At 43.3% G+C, this 17605-nt stretch overlaps 1 long non-coding RNA gene across 1 annotated transcript in view; it reads right to left on the bottom strand.

The window, feature by feature from the left end:
• Positions 1 to 4274: 4274 nt before the first annotated feature.
• The window catches only part of LOC132689129 (uncharacterized), a 173285-nt gene continuing 159954 nt past the window's right edge, over positions 4275 to 17605 (bottom strand). The window contains exon 3 of the long non-coding RNA XR_009614875.3: positions 4275 to 4447. This is a non-coding gene — a long non-coding RNA (uncharacterized LOC132689129). The remainder of the gene's footprint in view (positions 4448 to 17605) is intronic.

Below are 17605 nucleotides of genomic sequence, written 5' to 3' on the forward strand. Positions count from 1 at the left end.
ATACACTTCCAAAGCAAGAAGGATTTCTCTTCAAATAGCAGTTGAGCACAGCAGGCAAGTCGTGACTGGAATTAGCCTGTTCCGTGCTGCCTTATTAACAAACTGCCTCGTTTTTAAGTGGCATTCCTTTTGAGGCAATTTGCAGAAAAGTGATAAAAATGCCCTCTGCCAAATCATAACTCCTTCTAGAGGAATACGCAATGACCCCACTTACTCTATTCTTTATGGGTGCTCCTGCAGAGTCAGACCTGGAGGGGTGAGAGACAGGTGAGATGTCTGCCTCCCGGCAAGGGAGGGAACCCACGGAATAAGAAGCCACAGACGGCTGAGTCTGGGGGACATACTAAGAGCTGTCAATGAGAAGAGGGAGGGAGGGCTCCAGTCTTTGCAGGCAAAGTGCCTGGTTAGCCAAAAAACAAACAAACAAACAAACCTACCCCAAATCCCCAAGCAACCAAAAACCCTTTTGTCTCTGCATATATAGGAGAATATTTAGAAGAGGGAGAAGAAGAGGGAAAAACATTAGGAAAACAAGGGAAGGGGGAAGAGAGACTGGAATGTAAAAAGCTGAAATATTAAATGGATTGTGTAAAACCCACCCGATGGTTTCAGTGCCTGTGATTCATCGGTTACAAGTGGCTTCAATTTCCTTTGAAATCCAGATGTGTTAGAAAAGACGATGGAACGAGGGTAGGATAAAAGGGAGCCTGGGTCTGATAGTTTGCCTGAAAACAGAGATTTGGATATTTTTGGTCACCCCCTCTGGTTTCTCAGTGCTGGCTGGATTCAACAGATGGTGGAGGACAAGTCCACTCTCTGGAGAGAAAGGGGTTTCAGAGGCTGGAACACGGAGCTCAGAGCCTCCAGTGTGAAGAGAGATTGCAACCAGGCCATGTGGGAATTAAATCAGGACCGCAGCTTATTGCCACAGCTTGCCAGTGTTACTACAGCCCACGGTTGGCTCTGAGCATCTTTCTAAAACATACCAGCAACTGTGGCTTCATTTTGTGGATGCAGCTCCAGACGTTGTTTTGAAGAATGCCAGCTTTGTTCCTGACCTCCCACAGCTCACTCTTTGCAGAATTCAGATCGAATCAATGTCTTGAGGATGATCTCCATCCCCTCTCTGACCAAATCTCCCCATACATTCACTCTGCTCCAGACACACAGGCCTCTTCAGAATCCCTTGGCCATGGCAGGCAGACAAGCACCTACCTCAGGGCCTTTGAATGCGCTGTTTTCTCTGTTTAAAACTCTTATTTCTCAAGACATCTGCTTGCCCCTCATGTCTTCAGGTCTCACCTCAAACACCACCTTCCCTGATGGCTCTCCTTAAAAGTTCTAAATGGCCCATTGCTTCCTAACTCCCATGTCTACTTCACCAATTTTTTTTCTCCTAAGCACTTATTCCTATCTAATATGGTACATAATTTACTGGTTTAATGTATGCTTTGTGTCTCTCCCAACTAGATTGAATGCTCCATGAGGACAGGCTGTTGGTTTGTTCTGTTCACTGCTCAATCCCCAGTACCAAGGACAAAGCCTCCAACATGGTAGGCCCTTAATATACGTTTGCTAAATGAACTAATGAATAGATAAGAATGGGTGTTTAGGGGGGCACCTGGGTGGCTCAGTTGGTTAAGCATCTGACTTCAGCTCAGGTCATGATCTCATGGATCGTGAGTTTAAGCCCGTGCCGGGCTCTGTGCTGACAGCTCAGGGCCTGGAGCCCATTTCAGATTCTGTGTCTCCTCTCTCTGCCCCTCACCAGCTCATGACGTCTCTCTCTCTCTCAAAAAAAAAATTATATATATAGGCATTTAGGCAATTCAAAAAGATGAGAGCATAGCAGAGCCTGGAGTTAAGCAGTCAGTGGAATGCTGGGTTCACAGTGACTTGGTTTCATTTCCACAAGAAACTCAACTATATACCTTTTAGAATATGTCCACATTGGTCTGTGAGGAAGACCCAGGGACCATGGCCAATGCTCGGACCACCCTGGGGATGGCAGAGATGCCCTTCATTGTGCCACACCTTAGCCAGAGCCCCTGATGGTTCCCCCAGGGTCATTTGCCTTGACCTTTGCATTCAAGGCCCTCCCCAGCCTAGTACCAATCAGCCTTACTTTCTGTATCTCTAATACTTTCCCATATGATGTCCATTCACACAACAAAATGTCTCATGTTTACCTTAAAAATCCATCCCAAGTTTGCATTCAACACCATTATATAGTTTTGCTTGGTAGAATATTAAAAGAACAGTTTTGTTGACAGACTCTTAAGTTTAGCTCAACTCTGTCACTTTTACTCATTGAAATGGGGTGTCAGGACATTCCACAGATTCAGGGTTTCTGTTTTCCTTCTCAGGGAGTTTCTCAGTATCTCGGGCCCTTGAATATACTAAGAACGACTGGCTTTTCTTTGGTGGCATTTGTTTAGCAACATACAAAGTGTAATCCTGGAGCTCAGCCCCATGCAATGTCTACCATGCTGTTCAACCCACAGTGCACATTGTCGTATACGCCATATAATCACACTGACACACACACAAACATAGATACACAGACATGCTGCATCAGACACATACAAGACACAAACATGAAGATGTACACATGAGTGTAGACACATATGAGGCAAGCATCCATAAAGACATGAAATTTCTTGGTCTAAGTTCAGCTAAGCTCTCAATGCTCTGTGTAGACAATCCTGGAAGATAACATGGAAAGACACCAACAGGATCATGCTTAATGAGAAGAGGCATGGATTCTTCATCCTCGTAGGTGGCCCACTTCCTTTTTCTGTACCTAGGATTGACTGTCTTGACCCACTCAAACTTTTGGCTTGGTTTTGTACTGAAGTGACCATAGCCCAACCTTATGCCGGGTGGTTGTGATATGTCCTGACTTCACCAAACCGTTAAGTAAGTCACTCTACAGGCATTATCTTAAGACAAAGTATTTGCATTGGGGAGGTGCTACAGATAACAGTAGGAAGGGCTCTCTTTGAGAAGCAATAAGGAATCGTAGGCAGGGAAAAGTCAAAATAGGAACACACTTACAACTCTTAATTTTTTTTTTTGATCCTTCAAACTGAGGTAAGTGTTCTGAGGGTGGAACCTGTGACAATATGAAGTCACCGTAACGGATGTGACAAAGGAAGCTATTTCAGGGGAGTCAGGCAGGAGTGAGGAATCTCTTTGCCCTCTTGCCCTTCCAAGCCTCTTTGTATCTTCCCCCTCTTTTAGCTATTTTGGAAACAATCTCAAAAGGCTTTCTCTACTAGGTATGGAACTATTCATCCCATATCACAAGTCTGGGATATAAGGCACACATATGCACACATGTTCACACGTGTACACACACACATCCACAGGGCTAAAAGTTTTCAGGAAAGTTTCGTTTTCTTTTCTTTTCTTTTCTTTCTTTCTTTCTTTCTTTCTTTCTTTCTTTCTTTCTTTCTTTCTTTCTAACGAAAAGCAATGTGGCAATTGATAAGCGCCATATCAATCTGGCCACGAAGTGAGAACTTTTTAAGGAAAGGAAGAATTGTTCTCATTAAGCCCTAAAACAGCATTGTTTTCCGTTGACCATCTAAACCAATTTTCTCTATGTAGAATTGCTGTGTTAAAAAAATTAGCTGTTGATACCATTCAATACCAATTAGATGGATTTTCCCCTCAACATAAGGTGCACTTGTAGTTTTTCTCAGTCTCATAATTAAAAAAAAGGTGATAAGCGATGTGTTCTGAATCAATTCACTTAGATTCCACTGGGGCAAAATGGAATGTATATTGCTGAAATAAACAACAAAATCTCACTGCTCAGGACGCCTAAGGTGGTAGCAATAACGACGTGTTTTTGTTCTTCACCTGAGATCCACTGACCCAAGATATCTGTGGCTAGAATTCCGGAGTCTGTGAATTGGGTGAGAACAATTTGCTTATCGGTTGTCACAAAGTTCCACCTAACATTGAGCATGTCAGTCAATGATGAATATAAAGAAAAATGACTATAATATTAGTAACATCTGTGACTTTTCACTTACAGAAATCATAGCTAAGATCAAACTACAGGCTTCTTTTGTAATGCAATGTAGTGTACTTTATGCATTTAAAAACATCATTGTAAGAAGGAGCCCGTAGGTGACCTCAGGCTGCAGATGGGGTCCTTAGCACATTAAGGGTTAAAACCCCTGTTCTAGGAAACCTGGGTCAGGAGGAAGCATCAGCGTCTGGCACAGCTGGTGGTGGTACCCGAAATCCCACCAGGAAACGCCTTTGGGCCCCGAAGCCTTCCCCGCTACCCAGCAAAATGCATGTCCAAATGCCCCGGGATGAAATTTTTGCTACTGTATTTAAGGTTCTCTGGATACGCCCGCTGCACCACTCCTGGAATTGGATGGTGAGAGGGAAGTCCACTCCCAACAAGGCGCCATTTCTTGAGATAAGGCTGAGAAACAAAGGAAGCACCAGCATTAGCCATTTCTCTTCTACTGAGTTGTAATTAGGCCGCGACTTTAGGCTGTGGCTCAAATACCTGACCTTTTTTAAAAAATTCCAATAGGCTCAGGTTCAGGGCACCCGCCCACCTAAACTTCCTTCCTGGGAATGGTCATCTGCCACCTGGTGGCTGAATGAGGAATTGCACCCTTCCCTTGGCCCAGGAAGGCGATCACCCTGGAAGGGCCAGGCTGGACAAGGCTGAACCCCCATTGCCCTGACAAAGCAGGACATCAGGGAAAATCTGAGGCTGAAGCTCTGCACCTAGCATCTGGGTGAGATGTCGATACCCTCAGTCTACACTGTGGACACATCTGGAGGCCTATGGAACTGTTTCCACAGTACCTCTGGCCGGGTAGATGTAATCATAGCCTCCATCAGGAGGTCATGTTAAGAGTTTTTGTGAAAAAAACTAACTTCCTGGGGAAAACATACTCAAACAGAACATAATTACAACTTGTTACATCTAAATGATCCTGATAAGTGAGTTGCTCTTGTTATTGAGACTTTGTTTGATGCTAGGCACTGTGTTGTGCTTTGCAGACAACATCTCATCTGCTTTTTTCTTTTTTAACAGCTCTGAGAGCTAGAGAGTAAATAATCCAGTGATGAAACCGAAGTTCAGTGAAGCTAAAATACTGTCCAGGTTCCCAAGGATGGTATGTGACGGAACCAGCAGTTTGGTGCAGATCTTTCTGACAGCAAAGCCCCTAGCTGACTGCTATGCTATGCTGCTTCACGTACACACACACACACACACACACACACACACACACACACACTTAAGGATGTAAAAGATCAGCTATTTTACTAAACTACCCTCTATACAGCAAACATATCATCAAAGTACAAATCTAGTGCTAGTACTAGGGAGACAAGTTAGTTACAGGCAGACAGGAGAGAATGGACTACTGTTCATTACATTATGGTTGCAATGGAATTGTCAAGTGTTTGCCTTTTATTAAAAATACTGTTTTAATCGCTCCCCATCAGGGAAATACAAATCAAAACCACACTCAGATATCACCTCACGCCAGTCAGAGTGGCCAAAATGAACAAATCAGGAGACTATAGATGCTGGTGAGGATGTGGAGAAACGGGAACCCTCTCGCACTGTTGGTGGGAATGCAAACCGGTGCAGCCACTCTGGAAAGCAGTGTGGAGGTTCCTCAGAAAATTAAAAATAGACCTACCCTATCACCCACCAATAGCACTGCTAGGAATTTACCCAAGGGATACAGGAGTACTGATGCATAGGGGCACCTGTACCCCAATGTTTATAGCAGCACTCTCAACAAGAGCCAAATTGTGGAAAGAGCCTAAATGTCCATCAACTGATGAATGGATAAAGAAATTGTGGTTTATATACACAATGGAGTATTATGTGGCAATGAGAAAGAATGAAATATGGCCCTTTGTAGCAACGTGGATGGAACTGGAGAGTGTGATGCTAAGTGAAATAAGCCATACAGAGAAAGACAGATACCATATGTTTTCACTCTTATGTGGATCCTGAGAACCTTAACAGAAACCTATGGGGGAGGGGAAGGAAAAAAAAAGAGGTTAGCATGGGAGAGAGCCAAAGCATAAGAGACTCTTAAAAACTGAGAACAAACTGAGGGTTGATGCAGGGTGGGAGGGAGGGGAGGGTAGGTGATGGGTATTGAAGAGGGCATCTTTTGGGATGAGCACTGGGTGTTGTATGGAAACCAATTTGACAATAAATTTCATATATCAAAAAAAAAGAAAGAAAATAATAAGAAAGAGAAAAAAATACTGTTTTAAATCCATAAATGCTAGCAAATAGAACTGAACAACATATTATTGAGGATTTTATGCCATGGCCAAGTGGGATTTATCCCAGGAATGCAACGGTGATTCAACATAAGAAAATGAATCAGTGTAATACATGAGATTAGTAGAATGAATAAAAATATATAATCATCTCAAATGATGTTGACAAAATGCCAACACACTTTAATGATAAAATATCTCAGAGAACAAAGGACAGAAAGGAACTTCCTTGACACAATAAAAGGCATTTGTGAAAAATGCACACTTAGCATTACACTCAGTGGTGAAAGTCTGAATGCTTTTCCCCTAAAACTAGGAACAAAACAAGGATGCCTGCTTTCCTGCCTAGTATTTAACACTGTACCAGAAGATCCGGCCAGAGCAATTAGACAAGAAAAAGAATTGAGGGACATCCAAACTGGAAAAGAAGGAAAATTATCTCCGTTCATGGATGACACGATACAGAAAATCCCAAAGAATCTAAAAGAAAGCTAGTAGAACTAAAGAACAAGTTCAGCCAAGTTGCAGGGGACAAGATGAACACATGGTGTATCCATATCCCTGCAATGAATAATCCCAAAAAGGACGTTAAGAAAGCAATCCCATTTACAATAGCATCTAAAAGAATGAAATACCTGGAAACAAATTTAACAAAGGAGGCAAGAAGGATTGTTCACTGAAAACTAAAAAATATTGTTGAAAGAAATTAAAGAAGGCCTAAATAAATGGCAACGCATCCTGTGTTCAAAGACTGGAAGATTTATATTGGTAAGATGTTGACATACACAAAGTGATCTATAGATTCAATGGCCTATCAAATCTTTTCTAATGGCCTATCGGATCTTAATGGCCCTTTTTTGCAGAATTGAAAAAGTTAGTACTCAGATTCATATGGATTTGCAAGAGGCCCTGAACAGCCAATACAATCCTGAAAAAGAACAATGTTGGGAGTACTCATATCTCCCCATCAAAACTTACTGTAAAGCTATAGTAATTAAAACAGTGTGGTGCTGGCATAAAGCTAGACATATAAACCAGTGGAACAGAATTGAGAGTCCAGAAATAAACCCATATAGCTATGGCCAGCTGACTTTGGACAAGGATGTTACATCCATTCAGTGGGGATAGAATAGTCTCTTTGACAACTGGTTCTGGGACAAATGGATTTCCACATGGCCATAGTTTGACTCCCTGACCTCACACCTTAGGTAAAAATTAACTCAGAATAGATCAATGATCTAAATTTAAGAGCCAAAAACATTGAACTCTTGGCAGAAAACACAAGGGTACATTTTCATGATCTTGGATTTAGCAAAATTCTTATATATGATACTAAAGCACTAGCAAAAAATTAAATAGTGTGTGTGTTTGCCTATCTCCAGAATTATGGGAGGACAAAAAAATAAGAATAAGAGCTTTTTAGAGCACCTTCACCCAGGAACTGAATCACAGTTCCGATGTGAGAAAATGCCAGGAAAAGCTATAGTGACACGCTAACAATATTAAATCCTCCAATCCATGGGCACAGGATCTTTTCCAATTTATTAGGATTCTGAAACACAGAGAGAATAAGTGATTTACTCAAGATCATATAATTCACATAAGGAAAAATGACAATTGGAACCTGGTTGAGTTCTCTCTTCCAGGGAGCATGAGGCTAGGACTATTTATTTGTAATTTGTGATGATACTGGCAAGGGCTGGTCTCTAGTTCCCTCCACCCTTTGGAAAAACTTCCCCATAGGCAGTGTGAATGTGTGGGGGAAAGGTTGCAAAAAGAATGCTGTGACTACTGATAATCAAATTGCTTTTAAGCACACTTCAGCACTTTAGAAGCATCCATTTATATATTAAGAATGAGTATGCTAATTACGAGCCATTCTTAGGTATCCTTGAGGGATCTCTACCGGGCAAGCCTCATTTGAATTATTCTCTTCCTTCAACAAACATCCAGTACTTGAGACTTAGGGATTTTTGGCAGAGTCTGAAGTACATGATTTTTTTTTTTTTTTTTTTGTAAAGATGAAATGATTAAGGGGAGGTAAGAATGGAACTAACTAGCATTTACTGACCCTAGCATGTGCCAGGCAAGAGAGCCATTTGTTCTCAGCTCATGCCTAGAAGGAGTAGGGTTCAGCTTTTGTGCAGATTAGCCCCTCCTGAAAACAAATAGATCCAACCTCCCTCCCCCCACCACCGCCCCCGGACCCAGTGCAGTAATAAGAAAAGGACGTTTAACTGGAATCCCATGGGTAGTAAAGGGAAAGCGATTTTACAATCAGACACCACATACAGGATGAAAATCTCCCTCAACCACCTATTTTTTTCCAGCCAAATCTCTCCTTGCCAGTTACCTCATTTTTCTCCTTTTCCCCTAAAGCATCACAAAAGAAATGCCTTCCATTGTCCTGAGGAATTCAGCTGCTACTCTAGATCCTAAACATCACTCAGGAGGACAAAAGCCAGGTTGTTAACTGAACAGTGACAATCACAACCATTTTTGCACCAGCCTACATACATGCATGTATGCACATGTGGGGGGTGGAGGGAAGGGCGATTCTCACTTCATCTGAAATCACTTACATTATCTCCTTTGCTCTTTTAAAGACCCCTAAGAGATTAGTTCATCCCATTTTATAGGAGAAAGACGGAAAACAATTTGGTAACTTGTCCCAAGCTGCACAGCTTGTGAGTGGGGCAAGCCACTGTGGAAGACAGACTTGATTCCAACGCTCAAGATGTGAAAGGCTGGTCTCAGACATGGAAGGCTATGAAGACGGCTTTCTTGATTTCCACATCACTGGGTGAATTCTTGCCTCCATCATATTGGACTTTCTCCAACAGACCCTGAATGGTGGCCAGCCGTGTATTAGGGTTCCCCAAGGAGCTTAGAGTTTAAGCAGACTGCAGCAAATTACAGCTACCGGGCCAGATCCAGCCTATGGCAGGTAGGCAATTTTACTGGCACACACCAGGTCATTCATTTACATATTGTCTATGACTGTTTCTGCACTACAACAGCAGAATTGAGTAGCTGGGACCAAGAATGAATGGTCTGCAAATATTCACTCTCTGGCCCTCTGCAGAAAAAAAAAAAGTGTGCGGATTTCTGGTCTAGAGAGGCAACTCTCCAGACCAAAGAGACAGTCTAGTAACAGTCTAGAGTGTGAGGGTGAAGGGAAGTGGTAGGGGAGCACAGTGAGCTGGGACTTCCTATGAGCTGACCCTGGTTGTTAAACCTTAACAAGCTGTCAGAAGCCCTCTGTGTCCTCATTCTCTACAATGTTCTTAGGACCTTGAAAATAACCGATTGATGAATTAAGCCGATGGAGTAAGTACTTGCTGTGTGTCAAGTTCTGTCATAGGTCCTGTGGATACAGCTGTGAGCAAAACAGGCCAAAATATGAGTAGGGTATGTGGCAAGGCCAAAGGCCAAAGTGACTGGGGCCGAGCAAGAGCTCAGGGCAAGGTCCTAGGTCTGCTGGGAGGGAGGCAGAGCCAGGTCATGGATGCTCTTGTGGGGTCTTATTCCAAACACAGGGGGAAGCCCCTGAGAATGTTAAGCAAAGTGGATGTGATTATTTGATATAAAATGATCGCTCTGTGGACAGCAGGTTATTGGAGGGCAGAGGTGGGAACAAGGAGAATGAGTGCTTTGTATCAACTCGGGCATCAAGTAGTGGCAGCTTGACGAGGCTGGTTGGTGTTGGGGGAGGTGGAGAGAACCAGATGGGTTAGGGAAATACTTGGAACTAGGACTAAGAGGGCTCGAGGGTAGTCGGGGATGTAGAGTGGATCCTAACAAAGAAGCCCAACCCTTGCCAAAGGCTTCTCAGAGAACCAGGGGATCATGTGGCAAGTCGTGAAGGGATTTATTAGGATTCTCACCTCCTGCCGGCACAGGCAGGGTAAGCAGCAGGCGGTACCCGGGCTCCTGACAGACTCCTCTGGTGCCTGCTCGCCGTCCGTAGACACAGGCAGACAGAGCAGCAAAATGGACGGATCGCCGCGTGCCGGGCAGCCGGCCCCCTCACAAAAGGATGGATTGGACTGGTTAGAGAGAGCTCGACACTTGTGTTGCAGATCCATTAATGTCAGCCACAGGTTAATTCTGAGCAATTTCCAGGTGATCCAATAATTCATTAAACTGACGAAAACAAATCTTTGGAAAATCGAGCCGGTGACAGATAAAATGCCAATGATTTATTGTCTGGAGAGGACTAAGTGTCTCCAGTTCCATTCTTCAGTCTGTTGAGTGAATCGAAGTGTACAGGAACAGCAGGGAAGGTGTGAGTTCTCCTTAATGGGCATTGTTCAGGCCCAGGGTGGCGTGCCCTTCGTAACGCTTTTCCATGAAGCATTAAGGTAGAAGGAAACACTAGGTAGCAGGAAGGCATGGATAGTGAGGTCGGGCAAAACTCAAGTTTGAATTCCTGCTCTGCCAATTATTAGCATCTGTGAACTTGGGCAAGTTGCTTCACATTTCTGAGTCTCCACTGGCTCCTCTCTTCAACTGGGGTAATAATATATTTTCCCCTGTACTCAAGAGTAGATACAATAAATGAAAATTATGAACAGAGCCTAGAACATCATAGGGGACTCAATAAATAGCCGACATTATAGTTATTGATGATAACATAGAAGACGGGTAAGGTTTTTTCTTCTAAGGCCATGCATGCATGCTCAATGTGAGCATTCAGACTGCTGCTTTAACAATATTATGAAAGGCTTGCTTACACATCCAAGGACAGCAAAGTTTTCCAAGGTAAATGCATTGGGGAGAAGTGGGAGATCCGATGACTAGGAAGATGGGTGATGGCATTTGGAGTGGGTATTGCTGAACGGGAAGAAAAGGGTCCTAGATCTAAGTAGAAGCATTAATGAAGGACAGTTTGAAAGCTTCCTTCCAAGTGGTGGTGGAGGGGGAGAGCAGTATGATTGGATCATACCTAGAAAAAGATGTTGAAATTGATTTGAAGTCTGGATGGGGGAGGTGGTTTCTGAACGTAGATCAGTAACATTTTAGATGTGAAAGCAACCTCAGAAACCAGTGGAAGAACTGATGTTTCTTACACACTTGGGAGTTTTGGCTAGCTGTCATATTTTCCATCTGGTGACAGCATTTCTGTATCCCCCAGGAGCCTATCCCTCCCCACGTGCACGCATATCCTATATTCTGTATATGTCCTTCCATCTTGTATCAATGGGAGGTCTATCATAGCCATAGCAATTTTAGAAAGGAATCGTGACCTCCCTCAGCTAAAAGTACCTAGAAGTCACAAAGATGCCTGAAAGGGATGTTTTACCATGGATTACTGTTCTCATAAATGGATTCCTGCTCTGACAAAGAGTATTTAGGGATTGATAAGTTATCTGTTAGAAATCTGTTAGACAAACCTTGTTGGAGTCCACAGACCCTAAGAATACTTAAGAGGAACTTTGAGCTTTGGACCCCTCATAGTGTGTATAAGGAGCCTTTGATTGGTACAGTATACAAAACCAATATACATAAATCTGTTGCATTTCTATACACTAATAATGAAGTAGCATAAAGAGAAATTAAGAAAACAATTCCATTTACAATTGCACCAAAAATAATAACACACCTGGGAATAAATTTAACCAAAGAGGTAGAAGATTTATACTCTGAAAACTATAAAACACAATGATGAAAGAAACTGAAGAAGACACAATCAAATGGAATGATATCCCTTGTTCCTGGTTTGGGAGAACAAATATTGTTAAAATGTCCACACTACCCAGAGCAATGTACAGATTTAATGAAACCCCTATCAAAATACCACAGCACTTTTTATAGAACTAGAACAAATAATCCTACAGTTTGTATGGAACCACAAAAGACCCCCAAATAGCCAAAGAAATCTTGAAAAAGAAGAATAAAACTGGAGGTATCACAATTCCAGACTTCAAGTTATATTACAAGGCTGTAATGATCCAAAGAGTACGGTACTGGCACAAAAACAGACACACAGCTCAATGGAACAGAATAGAAAACCCAGAAATGAACCCGCAATCGTATGATCAATTAATCTACAACAAAGGAGGTAGGAATATGCAATGGGAAAAAGTCTCTTCAACAAATGGTGCTGGAAAACTGGACAGCTACATGTAAAAGAATGAAACTGGACAACTTTCTTACACCATACAAGAAAATAAGCTCAAAATGAAATTAAAGACCTAACTGTGAGACCTGAAACCTTAAAATTCCTAAAAGAAAACATAGGCAGTAATCTCTTTGTCGGTAGAAACATTTTTTCTATATATGTTTATGCAAGGGAAACAAAAGCAAATGTAAACTACTGGATTACACCAAAACAAAAAGCCTCTGTGCAGAGGGGGAAAAATCAAAAAAACAAAAAGACAACCCACTGGATGGGATGGGAGGAGATGTTTGCACATGATACATCTGATAAGTGGTTGATATCCAAAATCTATAAAGAACTTATGCAACTCAGTACCAAACAACAAATAATGCAATTAAAAAATGGGCAGGAGACATGAACAGTCATTTCTCCAAAGAAGACATCCAGAAGGCCAATGGACACATGAAAAGATGCTCAACATCACGCATCATCAGGGAGATGCATATCAAAACCACAAGAAGATATTACCTCACACCTGTCAGAATGGCTAAAATCAAAAACACAAAGTGTTTTTATTAGCAAGGATGAAAGTGTTAGCAAGGTTGTGAAGAAAAAGGAACACTCTTCCTCTGTTGGGGGCAATGCAAACTGGGGCAGCCAGTGTAGAAAACACTGAGGAGGTTCCTCCAAAAACTAAAAATAGAACGACCCTATGATCCAGTAATTCCACTATTGGGTATTTACCCAAAGAATATGAAAACACTGATTTGAAAAGATGTATGCTCTCCTATGTGTACGGCAGCATTGTTTACAATTGCCAAGACATGGAAGCAACCCAAGTGCCCATCGATAGATGAATGGATAAAGAAGATGCAGCATATATACATACAGTGGAATATTACTCAGCCATAAAAAGAATGAGATCTTGCCATTTGCAACAACATGGATGGATCTACAGAGTATAACGCTGAGTGAAATAAGTCAGTCAGAGAAAGACAAATACCATATGATTTCACTCATATGTGGAATTTAAGAAAACAAAATGAACAAGGAAAAAAGAGGCAAACTAAGAAACAGACTCTTATTTATAGAGAACAAACTGGTGGTTGCCAGAGGAGAGGCCAGTGGAGGAAGGGTGAAATGGGTGAAGGGGGTTAAGAATATACTTATCATGATGAGCACAGAGTAACGTATGAAATTGTTGAATCACGAAGGCTGTACATGTGAAACTAATATAACCTAATATAACATGGTATGTTAATTATACTGGAATTTTAAAAATAAATTAATGATTTTTTAGTTTTAAAAAGCCTTTGACTTAGTCTGCCTTCTAAAAATTGAAAATTAGTTTAAAATCAGAGAAGGCCTGGGAATGCTTAGAGCATAATCTATCACTTCCCCCAATTTGGGAGTATACTTCCAAGTATTCAGTCATTCTGTCAGAGGGTTATACTCTGCTGACCCACTGATGTTAGGTTCATCCACGGGACTCGCTTTGGCCAGTGGCAGACCTGTAGGTATAAGGCCAACCATGTTCAAGCAGAAGTTTAAGATGGTGTGTTCCCGTCAGCTCTCTTGCTCTTTCCCTTTGCCCTATGACTGTCACTGGGCTTTGATAGGGACTGTTCCTGCAACCTGGGTCCTGGAAAGAGAAGGCATGTGGAACAGAGCTGCAGCTGACCTGTGATTACCAGCAGATAAGGAGACGGTAAAAACCGAATTGTTGTAAGCCACTGAGATTTTTGGGCTTCTTGTTACACAGCATAACCCGGTGAAAGCTAACTGACACAGAAGATGAGAAAAGCAGGGGCGGGGGGGGGGGGGTGGTCATTAGCCAAAGCGCTGATCATTCAGCATTATAACAGAGGCCAGAGATTTGCTCCTTATGCTAACCTCCTCAAATGTAATGCTATGGAATACTACATTGGCTCTTTCCACGGATTCAGGAGTGTGGTGGCCCAGGGGATTCGATTTTGCAGTCTGACTATGTGTGCATGCGAAGCATGTGTGTGATAAAGCTTCCCACTCTGAGCTCAAGTTGGAAGGATACATCTTCCTACTTAAAGCCAGCGTGGACTCAGCCTTTTGGAGCTGTGCTTCCCAAAGCAATAGTATGTAGTCAGACGCTCATTATTCAGGGGCTGATTATTCCACCTCTTCCTTCTCTTAGTGTGGACTTAAACCATCTTGTGTATATTAACACTGTTCTTCAACAGTGACAGCCAGAAGCTAAGGGAAAATTTCAAAGCCAAGTATTCGCCTGTTGGCTAACCACTTTGGCAGAAGGGCACTATTCATACCTGCCCAGCACTGTCTAGGTGCTGAATAGGTATGGTCTAATTTAATCTTTATGGCCATCCTTGAGATCAGTGTTCCTATCCCCATTTTACAGATGAGAGGAAACTGAGGCTGAGACGTTAAGCCACGTGTCCAGGCTCACACAAGTTGTAGGAAGACTTGGAATACAGACTCAGATATTTGTCTATGTTTTTCGTGACTTCTGTCAGCACCAAACAAAACGAAGCCAAATAAAACTCCAAAATGCTCCAAACGAACAAACAAACAAACAAACAAACAAAAAACTAAATAAGCAAACAAACGAAAACCTACACTGATTTAAGTGGGATATGATGTCAGATAATAAGAAAATAGCATCTACGTACCACGTAGAAGCAGGGGGCTGGAGAGCTGCTACGGAATAATGTGACATGAGAGCCTGAACTCGGCAGCTAACAAACTCTCACTTGGAGAGGGAACAGGAGAAGCCAACATTGAGGACCAGTTCCTTTGTCCGCTGCCTGGAAACTGGCTCCCTGGGAAGATCTCATGGAAGGTGGCAGGAATAGAGGGTGAGAAGGCTCCGTGTCCATTCTGGGGGACATTCTCCCTTTCCTTCAAAGCGAGGAAGCAACAGCTTTTGTTTAACCCGCTAAACAAACTGTTCACTCATACCTCTCGCGACGTGAAGCTGAGAAATGGGCGGCAGTGCTCTGTGAATGGTAATATTGTCCTCAGCTGGTGCTATTAGTGATGCGACGGAGGTATTTAATTAATTACCACTGACATATGTTTGTGCTAATTTATAAGACTGGTTAGCTTGCACATTGCATCTGAACTCTTGCCTGCCTAGGGAGCTTCTTGAATGTAAAGCAATTTTCTAACTTGAAGCTAAGGAAATACCAGAATATTGTACGTGTGGCAAGTCCTGATGGGTTACTTCCCAGGGGTTCTCAACCAGGGGAGATTTTGCCTCCAAACAAGGGATGTTTGGAAACGTCTGGAGACGTGTGTCATTATTATAGTCGAGTAGGGTGTTGGGGAAGCATCTAGCAGGCAGAGGCCAGGGAAGCTGGCAAATGTCATACCCTGCACAGGACAGCCTCCACCACAAAGAGTAATCTGGTCCCAAGGTCAGAAGTGCTAGTGTTGAGAAGTTCTGACCTGGCTTTATGCTCCTACTTTCATAATCTATGACCAGAGAGGGAAAGTGGCTTCCTCGAGGTCACACAGCAAGTTAGAGGCAGAACCTGGCAGCACGATGATCTGTAGCTGTTGGAGGCACAGGCTCTGGAGTCTGAATGCTTGGCTCTCACTCTTGGATGTAACTGTTAATAACTGAGGAACTCTGAGCACGATCCTTAGCTGTGCTTCAGGTACCTCATCCAGAAAACAGGAAGAAGAATGGTGTCCACTAACAGGCTTCTGAGAACAACCCAATGACACAAAGCATGTATAAACTTGGCATGCTTATGTTCCATTTATTTAGAATTCTGCACCTTCTGATCAGCAGGACTCAGGGTAAGGTAAGACACATTATTATAATGATCACTAACACAGGGTGAGAAACTTCCATTTAAACCTTGTCAGCCCTTCTGGGTCCAATGGTGGGGAGGTCCCTGGATCCCTGAGAACCACTTGAGTGGTGCCTTTGGTGCCATCCAAGGAGGCAGCACTGGCCCTGAAGGCAGGGTGTACACAGCAGCATGTAAACGTTGTCCTACTTTAGTTTGACGGCCTTCACACCCCCTTCTCCTTTATAAGGTGACGGAGGGTGTGGTGGGCTGATTAATGCCCCTCCACACCCCGCTAAGATATCCAAGTCCTAGTCCCTGGATCCAGGAGGCTCCCTAGTATGGCAAGGGGGGTCTCTGCAGCTGTGATCAAGTTGAGGATCTTGAGATGGGGAGATCATCCTGGGTTACCTGGGTGCCCCCTAAATGTCATCACAAGGGTACTTACAAAAGGGAGGCGAGGAGGTCAGGGGAGGGACAAGGTGAGATGACTACGGAAGCAGAGAGAGAGAAAGAGAGAGAGAGAGAGAGAGAGAGAGAGAGAGAGAGAGAAGAGGCCATGTGATGCAGGACCATGAGCCAAGGGATAAGGACAGCCTCTAGAAGGTGCAGAAGGCAAGGAAACAATTCTCCCTTCAAGGCTCCAGAAGGAACAAACTCTGCCAACACCAGGGCTTGAACTCTGGAAGACTCATTTTGGATTTCTGACTTCCAGAATGGCAAGAGAATAAATATGTTTGAAGCCACAAAGCGTGAGGTCGTTTGTTACAGCATTGATAGGAAATGAATTTGGAGGGTTACTGATGGGGGACAGGTTAGAGTTGCGTAGGGGGCAGAGACTGGGGAAAAAGGGATTGAAGCGCTAGTCCTTTCACCTTTGAGGATCAAGGTTATATCTCTGCTGATCCATGTGGCTCTGACTGTGGTCAGCTAGCAGCATAAACCATGGGGACACCAGCAGAGGATGCACCCCAAGGCATGGGGAGAAGCTAGACTGGGGCAAGAGGCTGAGACCAGGCTGAAGTTGTCATGGGGGGAGAGGGGCAGTGGGCAGTTTGGTCCTGGGAGAGTATGAGGCCACAGCTGAGATCTTTCCAGAACCTGATGCGCTCATACTGAAGATATTAGTTAGGTGCCATGGCCTCTGTCATGAAAAACCTGGAACAGGTATTGTCCCTACATGGGGTGCAAAGGCCGTAAGTGGCAGACCCAGGACACTTGGGGTCAGCGTGCGTGGGGCTGTGATGGGGTTTGCACAGCATCGCCATGGGGGCACAAGTTGCAGTAAGAGAGGGAGAAAATGAACCACACGTGATTTCCAGCAAGTTATTAGGCTAAGGTGAGGCAGATGGCATCCTCTCTTGCTACAAACATACAGGGAGGCAAGGTGACACAGAGCAAAGACATAAAAATACCAACC

Source organism: Panthera onca, chromosome E3, assembly GCF_046562875.1.
Source record: "Panthera onca isolate mPanOnc1 chromosome E3, mPanOnc1 haplotype 2, whole genome shotgun sequence".
Classification (NCBI taxonomy): Eukaryota; Metazoa; Chordata; class Mammalia; order Carnivora; family Felidae; genus Panthera; species Panthera onca.